This window comes from Psammomys obesus, unplaced genomic scaffold, assembly GCF_907164565.1.
Source record: "Psammomys obesus unplaced genomic scaffold, mPsaObe1.curated_primary_1811, whole genome shotgun sequence".
Taxonomy (NCBI): Eukaryota; Metazoa; Chordata; class Mammalia; order Rodentia; family Muridae; genus Psammomys; species Psammomys obesus.
The window spans coordinates 22,537,369-22,553,933 of NW_026590062.1; the positions used below are offsets into that span (position 1 = coordinate 22,537,369).

Sequence of the window (16,565 nt, forward strand, 5' to 3'; positions counted from 1 at the left end):
CACACACCTGCACACACCACACACACACCTGCACATACCACACACACCTGCACATACCACACACACACCTGCGCATACCACACACCCTCACACCAAACACACAAATGAAAGCTGGCAGCTGATCTGTCAAGTCCGAAGCTATCAGTAGGAGAGGTGGGCCTGGCCAGCTGCTTTCTCCCAGTGGGGAGAGGGTTGGTGGAGTCTGGGACAGATGCCTCCTCTGCACAGATAACCTCATTATGGAAAATTCCCTCTATTGGCTTGGCTCTCATCAGACAGGCCGCCCTGGGCATTCCCCTCAGGTTCCTGCTGGGCCAGCTGAGATCAAAGAGAGAGCCAAAAGGAGTCAGGCTGGGGGCTGGAGCGTCGCCTGCCTTTCCCATCAATCCAGATGTGCCTTTCATTGCTAGGCAACAGCCTCCAGTCTCTCCCGGTCCTTCATCCACCAGGGGCTGCAAGACGGGACAATAAAGGGATGAGAGACAGAAGGAGACACCACGTTCATTCCATTTTTCCTTTCCACACTAAGATCTCTTATCAAACTTGGAGTCTCTTTTCCTGCTGGGAATCACTCCTAAACCGGGAACTCTGCCCTCACACCAGATGGACCCCTTTATCTTGTTACATATTTATATGAATTTCTGGTATACTAAAAATATCCACACAGCCACTGCACCAAGGAGGAAGGTAGCGTTTTAGGAAGAGAGACCAAAGACTCGCCCAGAAGGTGCATACATCTGTAATCCCAGCACTTGGGAGGTGGAGGCAGGCGTGTGAAGCCTTCGCTGTCAGTAAAGCCAAACCCAAAGAAAACTCACAAAAACAAGACTGGGGGGCTCCTGAGTTCCAGTTCTGCTTTGAACTTGGATCTGATGTGGGAGCCATTTGATTTACAGAGAATGTCTCTAAAGACAAATTCACACTAACATTTTCGAGTAGGTTGGCTTTTTTTTTTTTTTTCCCCTTTCTTAACTCGTAGGATGAGTTTCATAGTAATTTTTCCTGATGTTGTTTCAAGTGCTGTAATCTAAAACAGTAAGTCATGGTTTTCAACAGCCGCTGAAACGCACTGCGGCTCGAGGGGCTGAGGCTGACTGACTAATTCAAGTCGTTCCCTCTCAGAGCTTCCTCTTTTGCATGTTTTATCAGCCCTGCCCTGCTCGTCTTTCCTGGGTTTTTATCTTTTGGTGTTTTGAGGCAGGGTCTCTCTGTTTGGCCCTGGCTGTCCTGGAACTCGCTCTGTGGACCAGGCTGGCCTTGAACTCAGAGCTCCCCCTGCCTCAGCCTCCCCAGTGCTGGACTACAGGTGTGCGCCACCACCACCCAGCGATTTGGTTCCTAGGTTTTTGTTTTTCACTTTTCTGGGTTTTCAAAAGCTTGTTTGTGTGTGCCGCACCCCGGCGGGGGTTATATGGTGACCTAGTTACAGTCTAGCAGCTGTTATATGGTGACCTGTTTACACCACAGCACCTGTAGAACTAGGCCTCTTTTCAGGAGGACCTCCCTTGCAGACAGACAAAGGGCAGCTTTCCTCTGCTCCTTGGTTTTATTTTTCTTTGGTGTGTGTGTGTCAGGGGAAGGTTTGCCAGTGGGAGCCATTCCTCAGGAGCCATCCACCCCGGTTTTTTAGACAGACCCCTCACTGGGACCTACAGCTCATCAACTAAGCTAGTCTGGCTGGCCAGTGAGCTCCAGGGATCCTCCTGTCTCCTCCCCTCTCCTACTGGGATAGCAACTATGCATGACCATGCCCAGCTTTGGGCATCAAAATCAGGTTTACACAAGCACGCTGCAAGGGCTTTTCACCAGAACCCCCTCCCCTGCCTTGACTCCTTTCCAATCTTTTCTTTCTTTGAGACACTGTCTCCCTCTGCAGTCCAGGCTAGCCTCAAACTATGGATCCCAGGAGGCCATCAAATTTGTGATTCTTCTGCCTCAGCCCCCTAACCACTATATCCAGCTGTCAAACCTTTTTTTATTTTGTTTTATCTGAAGCTGGAGGACAATTATATTAGAGTTTTGAGAGAAAATAAAAACCACAGCAGGGCAAGCAAGCTCTACCTCAGCAGCTACTGGGCAGGGGGTGGGGGTGGGGAAGAGAAGAGGAAGAAAAAGGCCCTGCTGTCTTGAGTTAGGGTTCAGAAGGCAAGTGATTACATGGCAAGTGATTACAGAGTTGGGGGGGAGTGCGTCAGAGAGAGAGCTCGCTCTTTTTTTTTGGAACACAGAGAGCATGCTCAACTTTTGGCTAGTATATTAAAAATAGGGAAAGGATGGAGGGAGAATTACACTTTTCTGGGCTAGAACACAGAAATCAAGCAGGCTCAGCCATGCTGCTCGGTGGAGGTGCCGTATGCAGTGGCCTCAAACCGCTTTAGAAGTTAAATTGATCTGCCGGGTGGTGGTGGGGTGGTGGCGGCCATGCACCCCTTTAGTCTCAGCACTAGTGAGGCAGAGGCAGGTGCATCTCTGTGGGCTTGGGGCCAGCATGTGTGGGGGTGTCCCGCGGCAGACATGTGGGTGTCAATTGACAGCCCTTCCACTGTATGGGCCCCAGGGGCTTGTCACACTTGGTGGCAAGTGCTTTTTACCCAGTGAGCCATCTTGACAGCCCCCAACTCTTTTCCTAATGCATTCGAGGGAGAAGGAGAGGAGCTAAAGCACTTAGAAGCTCTCCATGGTACACGCAGAGGCTCAGGCCCAGGATGGTTTCTGCAAGCCCTTGGTCCTGGACCTGACTGCTGCCAGCTCAGCCTCAGCTCTACAGCTCGGAGTCATTTCCTTCCAGAGTCCTCTGCCCAGTGCCTGACACACTTCAACTCTGAGTGGCACAGCTTTCCAGGGTCCTTGACAAATGGTAAGCAATTAATGTCAATTAATCTGATTATCCTAAATCGTTATTTAAGCAGTTAATTAGCAACATCATTGACAATAACCCATGGATCCCTCAGGGATGGCAAACGGGATGATGAAGGAGGCCCTCGATTCTCTGGCAAGGAAGGGGTGAGTGTCTTGGTGTTATACCAAGAAAGATGGCTACTTGTGTCTCCCCATGCACTCCCTTCCACGTGTTTTTCTTACTTTACCATCAGCTCTGTCTAGACCCTGGCCAGGGTGGAAAGAATGATATGAGCTGGGTCTGTTAGCACAGGTCTGTCATTCCCAGGGAGCTGTTAACTTCAGGCCTGCCCAGGCAACCTAGTGAGACTATTTCTAAAGAGAAAACAAAGATAGGGGCTGGAGAGATGGATCAGAGATTAAGAGCACTGTTGCTCTTTCAGAGGTTCTGAGTTCAATTCCCAGCAGCCACAAGGTGGCTTATAACCGGCTATAATGAGATCTGGTGCCCTCTTCTGGCATGCAGGAGTACATGCAGCTAGAACACTGTATACTTGAGAAATGAATAAATCTTAAAAAATAAAAAAGCAGAAATAGGGTGGGGTATAGCTCAGTGCTAGAGCTTTTGCTTAGAATCCCTTGGTGAGGGTCTAGGAATGTTGTCCGGAGGTGTGTCACTGCTTTGCATGCACAAATCCTGGGGTCAGTCCCTAGTAGAGAAGACCTCCGTGGGAGAGAGGCCAGGGGAGGAAGGGAAAGTGTGTCCCTCTGTGAGACTGCTCTAAGGTTCCAGAGCCCCGCCTCTGCATCTGCTGCCTCCTCTTTCCCAGATCATGTGCCTCATAGCCTATCACCTTCACCCAGGCCATGGACCCCTCAAGTTGCACAGCAGTCCCAGATGGAAATGGGCAAATCTCAGGCCACTTGGAAGACGAGGGAATGAGCATTTCTGTGCCAATGTAGGTAGCATGGGGACCTCTGATAGCAGAGCACAGGCCCCTGCCCTTAAATGGCAACAAGCCCGAGCACCTGAGAACAGGTCAGCCTCCCCCACTGCGGTGGTATTATTTCTGAGCTGTGGTCATGTCTCCATCCTGCTCCACTGGATGTTGTGAGGCAGAGAAAGATGCATGATCTCAAGCCGCAGGGCCTGATGCCTGGCAAATGCCAAACAGAGAGTGAGAGGAGAGAGTGGCAGGGCTGAGCAAGAAGGCTCTGGAAGGACACACGGGAGACAGCTTGACCTGACACATCTCACAGGAGCTGCCTGAGCTTGGAGATGAAGGAGGCAGAGGAGGATGAAGAAGGGCATTTCAGGTGTAGGGAACCACATAAAGAAGACACTGGTTCTCAACTCCAAACAAAAACAAACAAACAAAAACCCTTGTTTTTGCAATATTGGGGATGAAATCCAAGGGCTGGTATGCACCAGGGAGGTACTTTACTGCTGAGCTACTCTCCCAGTCTTTTATTTTTTATGTTAAGACAAGGTCCAGTCTGGACTTGAACTTGAACATCCCGCTACAATTGCCTAAGTGTTGGAATCATTCTTTTACATTTTCATTTTCCTTGGTTTTCTGGTACTGACAACCTAGGACCTTGCTGTAGTAAGTAAGCACTCCTCCACTGAGCTCCGTTTTCAGTTCTCTGCTTCCCAGCCCTAGCATGTACTGGCATCCGGGTGCTTTAATATTTGACCCTCACACCCCACACTCAGATTCTGAGCCCACCGTTCAGGTCGGGTCCAAGAAATTTTCTTATCACAGACTATTCCAGAAACACAGGGGCAGGCCAACTGCACCATCAGACCACGCTGTGGTGAATTTGGATGTCCTGGGTTGACCCCCGGTCATGTGATTCGTGTCCTGAAAAACACATCATCGCCCTCCCAGTTTCCATCTGTCTAAACCACACCTGCCCTTCTCCAAACAGTTCTGTCTGGTGGCTCCCGCTGGGAACAGCCTCTGTGTTCTATGCTGCCTTCAGGACAAAGACAGAGCCTCCCATCCTCACCTGGCACCAAGTTTCCCACAAGCTGCCTACGTCTCCTGTTGCGTCCCATGCTCCTTGGCCTTGGCTTTTCTTCATTTCTCTTTCTCCTTCATGAGGTCTATCTGTAATGCTTGCTCTAAAGTCACCCAGCCAGACCCACCAGAGCCCGGGCCACCCTCAGACACTTCCATCTAAGCCACATCACTTGCAGAAACATTACCAACTCTAGGCAAAGAGAACATTTTGTTTCTGGGGTGCTAAGGATGAGGCCTTCCGCCTGTGCAGGCAAAGCCAGCAAGCATTCTGCCAGCATCCATGCCCAGCCTCTCACTGAGGGATTCTAGGCAAGTTTTCTGCTGAGGAGGGCTTTGGTGGCAGCCTGGTTCTGCATCTTCCTTCTCCACTGTACAACCTGGGGCAGGGGATGACAATATGAAACTTGTAGGGGAAGAAGGGCACCAAGCAAAGGTTTGGTGAGTGACTAAATGAAGGGAGGAATAAGCATATCTGCTGTCTGATACTGCGGAGAAGGGAATGGAGAAAGGAAGAGTTCAAAAGCCAATGGAGAGCAAAGTGCAGCTGTGCACATCTGTAATCCTAGCACTTTGGAGGCAGAGGTAGACTGATCAGGAGTTGAAGGCAAGCCTTGGCTATGTATCAAATTCAAGTCCTCATCTTCAAACAACAAAGAAACAAAACCAGAAAAATAAATTTAAAAAAATACAGGGCTGGTAAACAGCTCAGCGTAAAGATGCCTGCTGCCAAACCTGGTACCCTGAGTTCCATCCTCGGGACTCAACTCCTGTGAGTTGTTACTCTCTGATCTCCACTGGGGCATACGTGCCAGAGCACAATAAATGAAAATAAAAATGGAAAAAAAAAAACCTCCAAACAAACAAACAAAATAAACACAAAGCAAAACCAGACAGAGGGCTGGCGCGGCTGGCTCAGCTAGCAAAGTGCTCCAACCCCAGGACCCCAGGACTTGCTTTTTGTTTGTTTGCTTGCTTTGGTTTTTGGTTTTTCTAAGCATGCTAATAATCGAAGCGTTAGGCGGTAGAAACAAGCAGATCCCTGTGGCTCCCGAGCCAGCCAGCCTCGCCTACTTGGTGGGCTGCAGGCCAGCAAGACCTTCTCTATAAATAAGTAAATAGGTAGGTAAATAAGAGAGACAGCGCCTGCCATTCCCTCGGCATGCGCATCTGCACATGCGCACACATACACACACACACACACACACACACACTCATGCACACTTGCATACACTCGAACATACGCACACGAGTGCATCCCCTTACGCATACTTACAAGAGCAAAGAGAGGTGTTCTGCACAGGGTACTGAGTGCGTGAATAGGACCGGCTAGGGGAGGGGGACAGGCTGAGCATCGGCAGGACCAGCTGAGTGTCCCAGCTTCCTCTCTTCCAGAACACTTCCTTTGACTTCCTGGGGTGGCTCGGCTACTCTGCTAGTCCCGAGGCCCACTCTGCTAACCAGGGGTCTTCGTTGGGTGCCGAGGGCTGCGTTGTTAGCTGGGGATAGGCTGACGGGCAACACCCTCGGCTTCTCCCCACCCACTGGCCTCCCTTTTTCTCCAGAAGATTCTAGCCTGGGCACATGCACACTCATCCGTGTCAAGTCTCCCAGGGGACTAGAACATGTCCCTCTTCAGCTGTGAGGTCACCTACTGCCCTGGTGACAGCAGCTTCTCCTTCACTGGACAGTGGTTCCTTCTTGGCCACAGCCCTTAGTGTCTGATATATTTCTCTTTTCCTTCCTCCCTCCCTCCCTCTCTCCCTCTCTCTATCAGATTTGTGAGAAAGTCTCCCTATGAACCCAAGCTGGCCTGACTCTCCAGCGCTTCTCAACCTCCCTAATGCCGCAGCCCTTTAATACAGTTCCTCGCGTTGTGGCGACCCCAACCATACAATGATTTTTGTTGCTATTTCATATCTGTAATTTCACTACTGTTATGAATCATGATGTAAATATCTGTGTTTTCTGATGGTCTTAGGTGACCCCTGTGAAAGGGTCATTGGTTACCAGCCCCCAAGAGGAGTTTTGACCCCAGGTTGAGAACTCCTGCTCTGAATGGCCGGCATGCCCCACTGCCCCGGGCTCACCGAGGACTTTCCGCCCCACCGTGTCTTTACTCCTGCTATTCTGGGCATCACTCCTCCAAGCCTTCTTTATCACTCTCCAGTGCCCCCCCCCAAAGCATCAGCTCTCCCAGGGGCCTCCTCCCACAGCCCACATCACTGTGGATAGCTTCTGTGTACTGATCCTCAGAGGGTCATAACTGTCAGTTCCCACAACTTCTCTGGGGAATCTTCAAGGTCAAGGTTAGGGTTAGATTGACTTCTGTGTCCTCTATTATATAGAGCCAGCCACCTAGATGGTGACTGCTATCTCAGGTACATTCGTATTCTATTATTATTATTATTATTATTATTATTATTATTATTATTATTATTATTTGGTTTTTTGAGACAAAGTGTTTCTGTGGGGCCCTAGCTGTCCTGGAACTAGCTCTGTAGACCACATGTGGCTGACCTTGAACTCAGAGAGATCCTCCTGCTCCTGCCCCAAGTGCTGGGATTAAAGGCATGCACTACCACCCAGCCTGGATTTTATTCTTATGAAATTGCTGTCAAACCCATCATCTATCACTTCTCCTTGTGCACCAGGAGACAGAGAGGCACTTTAGGAGCCTGTCGTAAGGATGGAGGGTGGGTCCAGTGGACAGCAGAGCGTAGGAGAGGGCTGTTACCTGATTCTAGCTCTGCGCTCTTTCCACTGAAGTCCTGCAGGATCCCTGATCTCGCCCGGGGAAGTGTGACCTACTCAGACTATTCCCTGCCATCAGCTTTGGCCACTGCCTCTTGCAGTCCCTGGCATAGGACACTGTCAAGACAGAACTACCTCACTCATCTGCCCTAGGCCCCCTCCAGTCTTTACACGGCTCCACAGGGGCTCAAGCTCCAGCACTGGGGGAAAATAGCATGCTTTTGAACAGTCTCTGAAGACATCTAAGGCTGCTTAGGCTGGAGTAAAAAAAATTCATGCGGATTTCTTCCAATAGCACATTTCCAGTGACTTAGTCTCATGTAGCTATGAGCATGTAGGAGCCTGAAAGGAGGGACCACACTTTTCGTGCGTATCTTTGGATGGTAAGACTTTTTTTTTTTTTTTTACTTTTCTCTCTCTCTCTCTCTCTCTCTCTCTCTCTCTCTCTCTCTCTGTGTGTGTGTGTGTGTGTGTGTGTGTGTGAGTGTTAGGAATGAATGGAAACCAGGACTTTGTACATGCCAACAGGTGCTCTACCACTGAGCCACACCCCCAGCCCCTCACTGGGGGATTCTAGGCAGGGGCTCTACCATTTTGCTATACATCTGACCTCATAAAACATTTAAAGATTTCTGGGTGGGGGTCTTTTCTGAGACCAACACTCAACCAAAGACCATAAATGGAAATAACCCAGAACCTCTGCTCGGATGTGGTCCATGGTGGCTCAGTAACCAATTGGTTTCCTATAGGAAAGGAACAAGGACTATTTCTAACAGGAACTCAATGGCAAGCTCTTTGACCTCCCCACCCCCCAAGGGAGGAGCAGTACTGTTAGGCCACAGAGAAGGACATTGCAGCCATTCCTGAAGATACCTGATAAAACAGGGTCAGATGAAAGGGGAGGAGGTCCTCCCCTATCAGTGGACTTGGAAAGGGGCAGGGAGGAGATGAGGGAGGGAGGGTGGGATTGGGGAGGGAATGAGGGAACGGGATACAGCTGGGATACAGAGTTAACAAAATGTAACTAACAAGAAAAATAAAATTAAAATAAAAAAAATTTCTGGGTGGTGATGATGCACACCTTTAATTTCAGAACATGGGAGGCAGAGATAGGAAGAGCTCTGAGTTTGAGGCCAGCCTGGTCTACAAAGTGAGTTCCAGGACAACCAGAGCTACACAAAGAAACCCTATCTCAAAAAACAAACAAACAAGTTAATTAATTTTATTGTGAGTGCATGTGTCTTTCTCTGTGTGCACCTGTGCATACCACCGTGTGTATGTGAAGGACAGAGGAGTTCTCTGAGGAAGCAGTTCTCTCCTTCCACTATGTGGGCTCTGGGGATGAAACTCAAGCCGTCAGCCTTGGTAGCAAGTGCCGTGACTCACTGAGCCATCTCACTGGGTGATGGCTGATTTTGGTACACTGTTATACAGTGAAACCTCTGCCCCCATTCCCCACTCCCCCACCCCCATCCCTCTGTCCCTCCTTCTGTGTCTGTGTCTCTCTCTTTCTGACATGGTCTCACTCGGTAGCCTAGGCTGTCCAGAACTCACTCTGCAGCCCAGACTGGTTTCAAACTTCCAGAAATCCTTCTGGCCCAGCCTGCCAAGGGCTGGGATTACAAGCATGAGCAGACAGGTGTAACGCCATTCTTATTTACTTGTGTATAGTTCGTTGAGTCAGGGTCTCACTGTAGCCCTGGCTGTTCCGGAACTCCCTCCGTAGACCATGCTTGCCGTGAACTCACGGAGATCCGCCTGCCTCCACTCCCAAGTGCTGGGATTAAAGGAGCAGCCCACCACACCTGGCTTCTCTCTTCTCTTCTTCTTCCCTTTCTTCATGCTTTATTTTAAAAGAAGGGGCACTGATGATAAAACCCAGGGCCTTGAGCATGCTAGGCAAGCGAGAACTGGGATTAACCAGTATGCACCTTTGCCGTCTTGAAAACAGGTCGTTTGCAAAATTAAACGCTTCAACCCATGTTAGGTGTGCTGGTCTATGCCTGTCAAGAGGACAGCCAGAAATTCACGTCCATAGCAGGCCAGTGACACATATTGAGACCTTGCTGAAGACAGAGCGCAACACAATTCGTTTTTGCATGTCTGTCTCTGTCCTGGGTAATTCTGGGAGACAGCAGTAGGAAGAGCCCTACCCCATACCCCAAATGAAGAAGCTGTCTGCACTTCAGGATCGGGGAGCTTGGCCCAGCCTTGTAACTTTCAGAGGGCCCAGCACCATGCTGAGGGATCCAGGCTTGTCTGCCAGCTTCGGCTGGCACAGCAACCTCTGCAGTGGGCAGGAGGCCAGGGCGAGGGCAGCAGAGGCTGAAGCTGGGCTGCCTGCTAGGAAACATTGCCGCAGGCTGGCAGCTTTTAATATGGTGGGACCCCTAGGGGGTTGGTGGGCTGCTCTGGAGCCAAGGTCTACATAGCCATTGAAGGGCTTTTCTACAAGTCCAGTGGTCAACCCAGGCCTTGATCACCTGCCCAAATCCCCTGAAAGCCCCAATTTGGATGACACAAGGCTAAGAGGGCTGGGTTCAGGTGGAACTGTCATCTTCCCGTGCCCATGACCCAGAAGAGAGAGAAGAGGGAAGAAACACAGGTATCATCACCACAGGATGAACACGGCTGGACCAGACCACAGCTGTGATTGCTGGTAAGGAATTTCTATCTATCCCAGGACTCTAGACCTCTCATCTTCTCTCTAACCTTCCCACCTCTGAGAGAGAGAGAGAGAGAGAGAGAGAGAGAGAGAGAGAGAGAGAGAGAATGCATGTATGCACATGAAAGGCAGGTGTCTTTCTCAATTGCTCTCCACCTTATTTTTTGGAACAGGTTCTCTCACTAAACCTGGAGGTAGCAAATTAGTTAAACTGGCTGACCAGTGAGTTCCAGGGATCTACTTGTTCTCACCTTCCTAACAGTTGTATTGTGGATATATGCTAGAGCACCCAGTTTCTCATGTGAGTGCTGGGGATCTGAACTCAGGTCCTCATGTTTGGACAACAAACACTCCACTGACCGAGCCATTTCCCCAACCCCCCCCCCAGACCATGTGTGTGTTAGAGGGGCTTGTACCCTAGTTAAAGGACTAAGCAAATCATCTACCACTGACCTGTTTCCCCAGTCATCTTTTTACTTTACTTTGTCACAGGGTTTTGCCAAGTTCTCCAAGATGCTAAGTTCTCCAAGATGTTGCCCAAACTCGTCTTGACCTCAAAATCCTCCTACCTCCATTTCCCAACCAGTTGGGAATCACAGGCCTTCACTATCAGGCTTGGCCTGACATACAGATATGTAGTGTAGAGAGCTCTTAAAAGTCCTGATGCTTATGGGAATGTTGGGTGGTCATCTTGTGAGACTCTATCACTTTACACACAGGGACACTGGGGACTTGTTGAAGGTCATGCAAGAAATCAGGATTGGAGCTGGGATCAAAAATACCTTTGGACTCACATGCCCAACCCTGCAGTCTTCTTTGCTCTGTGTTACCCCTGACTTCTACTGGTCCACAGCGCTCTGGGAGATGGTCGCCAGGGGGCATGGAGAATTGAGGAAGCCACTCTGGGACAGTGGGCTTAGACTGAACTTCTAGGTTTTGTCTGGATCCTCTGCAAAGGGAAGACCGCAGCACCTCTTTTTTTTTTTGTTTGTTTGTTTCTTTGGTTATTTTTCAAGACAGGGTTTCTCTGTGTAGCTCTGATTTTTCTAGAACTTGCTCTGTAGACCAGACTAGCTGAGAACTCTTGAACTCTGAGATCCACCTGCCTCTGCCTTTAGAGTGCTATTAAAGGCCTATGTCATTTCCCCCCTCCCATCTCTCCACCTCCACTGATATAATACCTCTTGACCAGGTAATATGAAGATGTGATGTGATGTGATGTGTGTGTGTGTGTGTGAAAGGTTGTGGTCATGTGAATGATTCAAAGTGTAGGTTAAGGGATGCACAGGCTATGACATGGCCCTGGAGGGAATAATATGTGAGCAGAGGAGGAGATGTGGGTAGAAAGGGAGGCTGGCTCCAACAGGGCTGACAGCTGCTCTGACCACGGGCTGTGTGAGGGGGTGGGAGTTAACCACTCAGAAAGGAATGGGCAGCCACTAGCTTTCCAAGGTCAGCAAGAGCCTGTGGGGAGGAGGAGGTGGGATGAAGGTATGATAATGACCAGATGGGACTTCTCCTGGGATCACAATGGGGGCAGGTTGCAGTAGGGGCGCACAGATGCCAGTCCAAAGTACATTCTACCATCAAATGTCCTAGTGACCTTGGGGGAGTCTTCTTCCTACGCCACTGTGTGTGCCTCAGGCTCCACACCTGGAATCCGACATCAAAAGAAACCGACACTGTTCTGGACCTTGACAGCAAGAGGTTGGGACAGGTCATGAGCAACACTTCCGCCCCAGGGAGGATAGCTAAGTGGCTCTGTGACCTTGGGAAAGTCAGTCTACCCTCACTTCTCAGCTCTGAAAAAGGACCAATTAGATCTCCTTGGAAAGCATTGGTGAGGACGAGCTGGCTCTACTGCAGCCTGATGCCAGCCATGGAGCCTGAGGTACTACCCTCAGCTGACAGGATCTCAAAGGAGACACCCACAAAATCAAAAGACAAACCACACACTCTTCTGTTTATCTTTGTAGAAAATGTTTACCTGTAAACTTTTTTGTTCTGTTTTTAGAAACAGGGTTTCTTTGTGTGTCAAGCCCTGACTGTCCTGGACTCTTGTAGACCTTGAACTCACAGAGATCTGCCTGCCTCTAACTCCCAAGTGCTGGTATTAAAGGCATGAGCCACCACTCCTGACCATAATCTATTTATTAACTTTAATCTAGCATCATATATATATATATATATTTATATATGATATATTTAAAACCCTGTTTTATTTATATACATATAAAATACATATATATTACACATATAATAAGCACAGGGTTTCTCCATGTATCCATGGCTGTCCTGGAAATCACTCTAGAGACCAGGCTAGCCCTGAACTCTGTCTCTGTCCACCCGCCTGTGTCTTGAGTGCGGGGATTAAAAGCATATGCCACCACCTCCTGGCTCTTTTACATGTACGAGAGTGACGGTGCACATGTGGAGGTCAGGGTACAACTTGTGGAGTTTTGTTCTCTCCTTCCCTAATGCTGGGTCCAGGGGTCGAACTTGGCTGTCAGGCTTGGTGCAAGCGCTTTTACCCCAGTGAGCCACCTCACTGGCCCTAACATCCTACTGTTTGGGTAGCTTTGCATTCATTCTATAGACGATCCCAGTAGTTCAACCACAAAAGATTCTGCCCCCTTTCTCAGCACATGCCCGGTCACCCTCCACCACAGAAGAGATTGTTGCTATCCCTCTTGTTTACGCAGTAGGAGGCAAGTTCCGGAAGGTTAAGTGGCTTACCTGAAGTCAGGCATCCTGCATTTGATTCTGTGTTTCTTGACTTCAGAGACTGTGACTCTCCAACCACCCCCCACTCACCTCTGAAAACCCAATTCACTCTCTTTAGTCACCCTGCATGAATTCCCCCCTACCCCACACAGGAGAGTGGGATAAGATATAAAGTTAAAGAACCCCAAAACTATTTTTCAGTGGGAGCGATTTCCTAGTCAACATATTTCTATTTCTGGCTTGGGATGAAGAATCTGGCACCAGCTCCAGTTGTGACCTTACGATGACTCTATGGGTAATGGATGGGGACTCAAGGTAACTGACTTTTGCTCTTAGTACAGGATAGAAGGCCAGTCCCTGCATAAGCGTGCCAAGCGCAGGTGAGTGGAGAGGAGTCATGGGACTGAGAAGTTATGGCTTGGATAGAGCACAGACACCGGAATACACATCTGACCTGAGTGGCCTTTTTCTGGATCTCCCTGATCTGTCCTTATGAGAATTAGCTGTCAGAAACAAGAACTGTAGGAGGCCTCACTATATAGGCAGGAGCCTTTGAAAGAAAGTGGGAGCAGCTGCCAAGCCAGAGGCTGTATGTCTCTCCAGAGTACTTAATCAGAAATCTACCACAAGGCTAGACCTACCCCAGGCCTTAGAAATTCTTGCAGAATGTCCTTCCAAACTCCCAGTGGCTGTTTCACATCTGCGCCCTCTACCCTCTTCCCAGTGTGAGAATAAATGCCGGCTTGTGAGAGGCCCAATTCTCACTGCCAGTTCCTACCTCCCCCAGGCATTTGGGCAGCTGGGAAAAAGGCCAGACTGTCCCTTCTGCAGGCACCCCCTGCTGGACAGAGGCCCAGCCTCCAGGTTGGGGTGGCCTGCTCTCTCCACCTCTGCAAGTGTGATGGGTGTCTACAGTGCCCCTGCCTCTGGGTAGCCCTTCCCTGGGGAGCAGGTGCTTCTCCTAAGCTGGGGGAAGGGCGACTATATGATGGCCTTGTTGGCATTCTCACGGGCTGCACCATGATTCATTTATGTCCAGAACAGTCTTCCCTTTGAGCCTTAAATTCACACTTTCTCCATCACTCTAGGTGAAAAGAACAGCATTCTCTATCTCTAATTTTATCTCGTATGAACCCCCACCCCGCGATAGGTAACTTCAGCAATCAACGCCTCACCACCAGTCTTCTGCACATCTGGGTCCCCTAGCTGGGGAGGCCTGAGGTCCAACCCAGCCCAGCCCCTCTGGGAAACACCCCCGCCCCATCAGAGGCTCTTACCTCCCGCTGACCTCTGCAGTCCTCTGGATGCTGGAGCCAGGCCTCCGGGTCCCGTTTGTCCCCCGGGTATTTTGCTCGGCAAGGCAGGTCTGTGGCCTCCCCACGGCCCCGCGCCCCGGTCCTCCCGCGGGCGCCGCTGCCGATTGCTGAAATGCTGGACAGCGCACCACCATCGAGGTGGCCTCCTGGCCTGCTGGGTGGCTAGACTGTACCGCATCCCGCGGCTCACAGTGCCCTCTGCTGGCCCGGAGAACCTAATACTGCGGATGCGGGATCAGCAGGGGGCGGGACGTGTCTATTCTGAGCGCTGCCTAAGAGCAAAGGCAGTCATTGTCATTAATTTGGGTAGAGTTCTCGGTATCTAGACCTTACCAGCCCTTACCCTGAAGCCTGGCCGCAGTTAGAGAATTTGGGGACACCTCCAAAGATGTCCTTGTCACTATGTCCTGGTGGCTGGACCAGGCAGGCTGGTAAAACTAGAACCCACCAAGGAGAGAATTCTTTATTTTATCCTGCCCACTTACTCTCCTCTCTCCGTTTCGTGTCCTGTGCTCCTGGCTGCAGTACTCAAATTCACTATGTAACTGAGGATGACCTTGAGCTGATCCTTCCTCTCCAGAATGCCGGGATTACGGGCACGCACCAGCCACCGTCCCTGATTTGTGCAATGCTGGGATGGAATTCAGGCTTTAATGAGTGATAGGCAAGCACTCTACCAGCCAAGCTCTGTCCTCAGCCATGGTTCTGTGAGACACGGTGTTGCCCCAGGTTGGCCTCAGACTCAGGGTTCTTCATGCCTCTGCCTCTGGCTTCCGAGGGCTGGCCACCAGGCCTGGCTGGGTAAAGAAGCCTGAGAATGAGTGGTTGGGGTTTTGGTATTTCTAGGCTGGAAGTCATGAGATCCTGAGTTCAAGTCACTATTTAGCGACTTTGTGTGTGGCCTTGAACTGTCTGTCTGCACCAGCAACTGTCCTGTTTTAGTTCCCCACTGCGTGTGCTGAATGGGAGAAACTCAGCAGCCACGAAAGGATTCCAGAGATTGCTGCCTGGTGTCATCCGGGAGTTGACCGTTTCTGCTTCGTGCCCTCAAATGGCTCCCCTCGCTATCTCCGAAAGCAGCGTTAAAGATGCCACAGCAGTCTAGAAGTGACAGGACGGGAGTGAGGAAAGCCAGAATGTGGAATTTAAGAACAGTTTTGGAGGTTTGGAGAGATGGCTCAGTAGCATGGGCTCGTGTGGCCCGCAGTGGACGGAGCGCCCTTGAGGTGCTTCAAAACCACCTGTAGCCCCGGTGTCAGAGGGTCTGCTGTCTCCTCTGTGTTTTCCTTTCTTTTCATTAATTGTTTTTTTTTTTTTGGGGGGGGGGGGATGGGGGTATTACTTCGTAACCCTGACTGGCTTGGAACCCACTATGTTAGACTGGCCTTGAACCCACAGAGACCTGCTTGCCTCTGCCACTCAAGGGCTGGGATTAAAGGTGTGCACTACCAAGCCTGGCTCCCATCACCCTCTTCTAACCTCCCCAGGTGCCAGGCACACAGGTACGCATGCGGTGCACACAGGTACATATGTACACATACCCACACATACACACACACACACACACACACACACACACACGAGAGATAGAGAAGGGGAAAAGAGAGAGATCTGTGTATTTGGGTGTATTTCTTATGAGCGTGTGGGTTTGGCATGCAGGTCTGTGAGTATATGCGGCCATCTGTGGCTGCCTGTCTCACTGGAGCCTGTCTGTATGTGCCCTCTTTTCCACCCCTCCTCCTTCCCACAGGTCTCCTTGCCAGTATCTTCTTTGGTGTGTGTGTGTGTGTGTTTGTGTAAGATCCTTACAGAACAAAGGTTGGGAGTGGGTAAGACTCGGGCCACCTCAGAGCCCCAAGGGCAAGTCCTCAGCTGCTCTTCCACCTTCCTGCGGAATTAATATTTCATCAGCTGGGGCTTTGGGCTGGCCAGTCGGACTGCTCTCTCCTTTCAGGGAGTCTGGCCCTCTGTCTGTCTGGACTTTTTCTAAGACAGAGCAAGGGGACAGCAGGCGAGCTCAGTGGCTAGGAAAGCACCCTCAGAGAGCCCGTAGTCTGTCCTTGTTTGAAGAGCCATAGCTGGGGGTGTGGAGAAGACTGGAGGCAGGCCAGGGGAGGTGCAGGGACGAGGCATTCCCCCATCTCAGTGCGGAGATCAGCCCTTAAGTGAAGTTGGCTTTTTGAAAGCTTGCCACTGAATCTTGGTCCCTGACCAGCCCTGGCTTTGAATCTTTTTTTTTTTTTT

At 50.3% G+C, this 16,565-nt stretch overlaps 1 protein-coding gene across 1 annotated transcript in view; it reads right to left on the reverse strand.

The window, feature by feature from the left end:
- Positions 1 to 14,423, reverse strand: part of Srrm3 (serine/arginine repetitive matrix 3) — a 63,639-nt gene extending 49,216 nt beyond the window's left edge. Inside the window, exon 1 of the mRNA XM_055606043.1 lies at positions 14,283 to 14,423. The gene's annotated coding sequence lies outside the window, so the exon portion shown is untranslated. The remainder of the gene's footprint in view (positions 1 to 14,282) is intronic.
- Between the last annotated feature and the right edge of the window lie 2,142 nt (positions 14,424 to 16,565).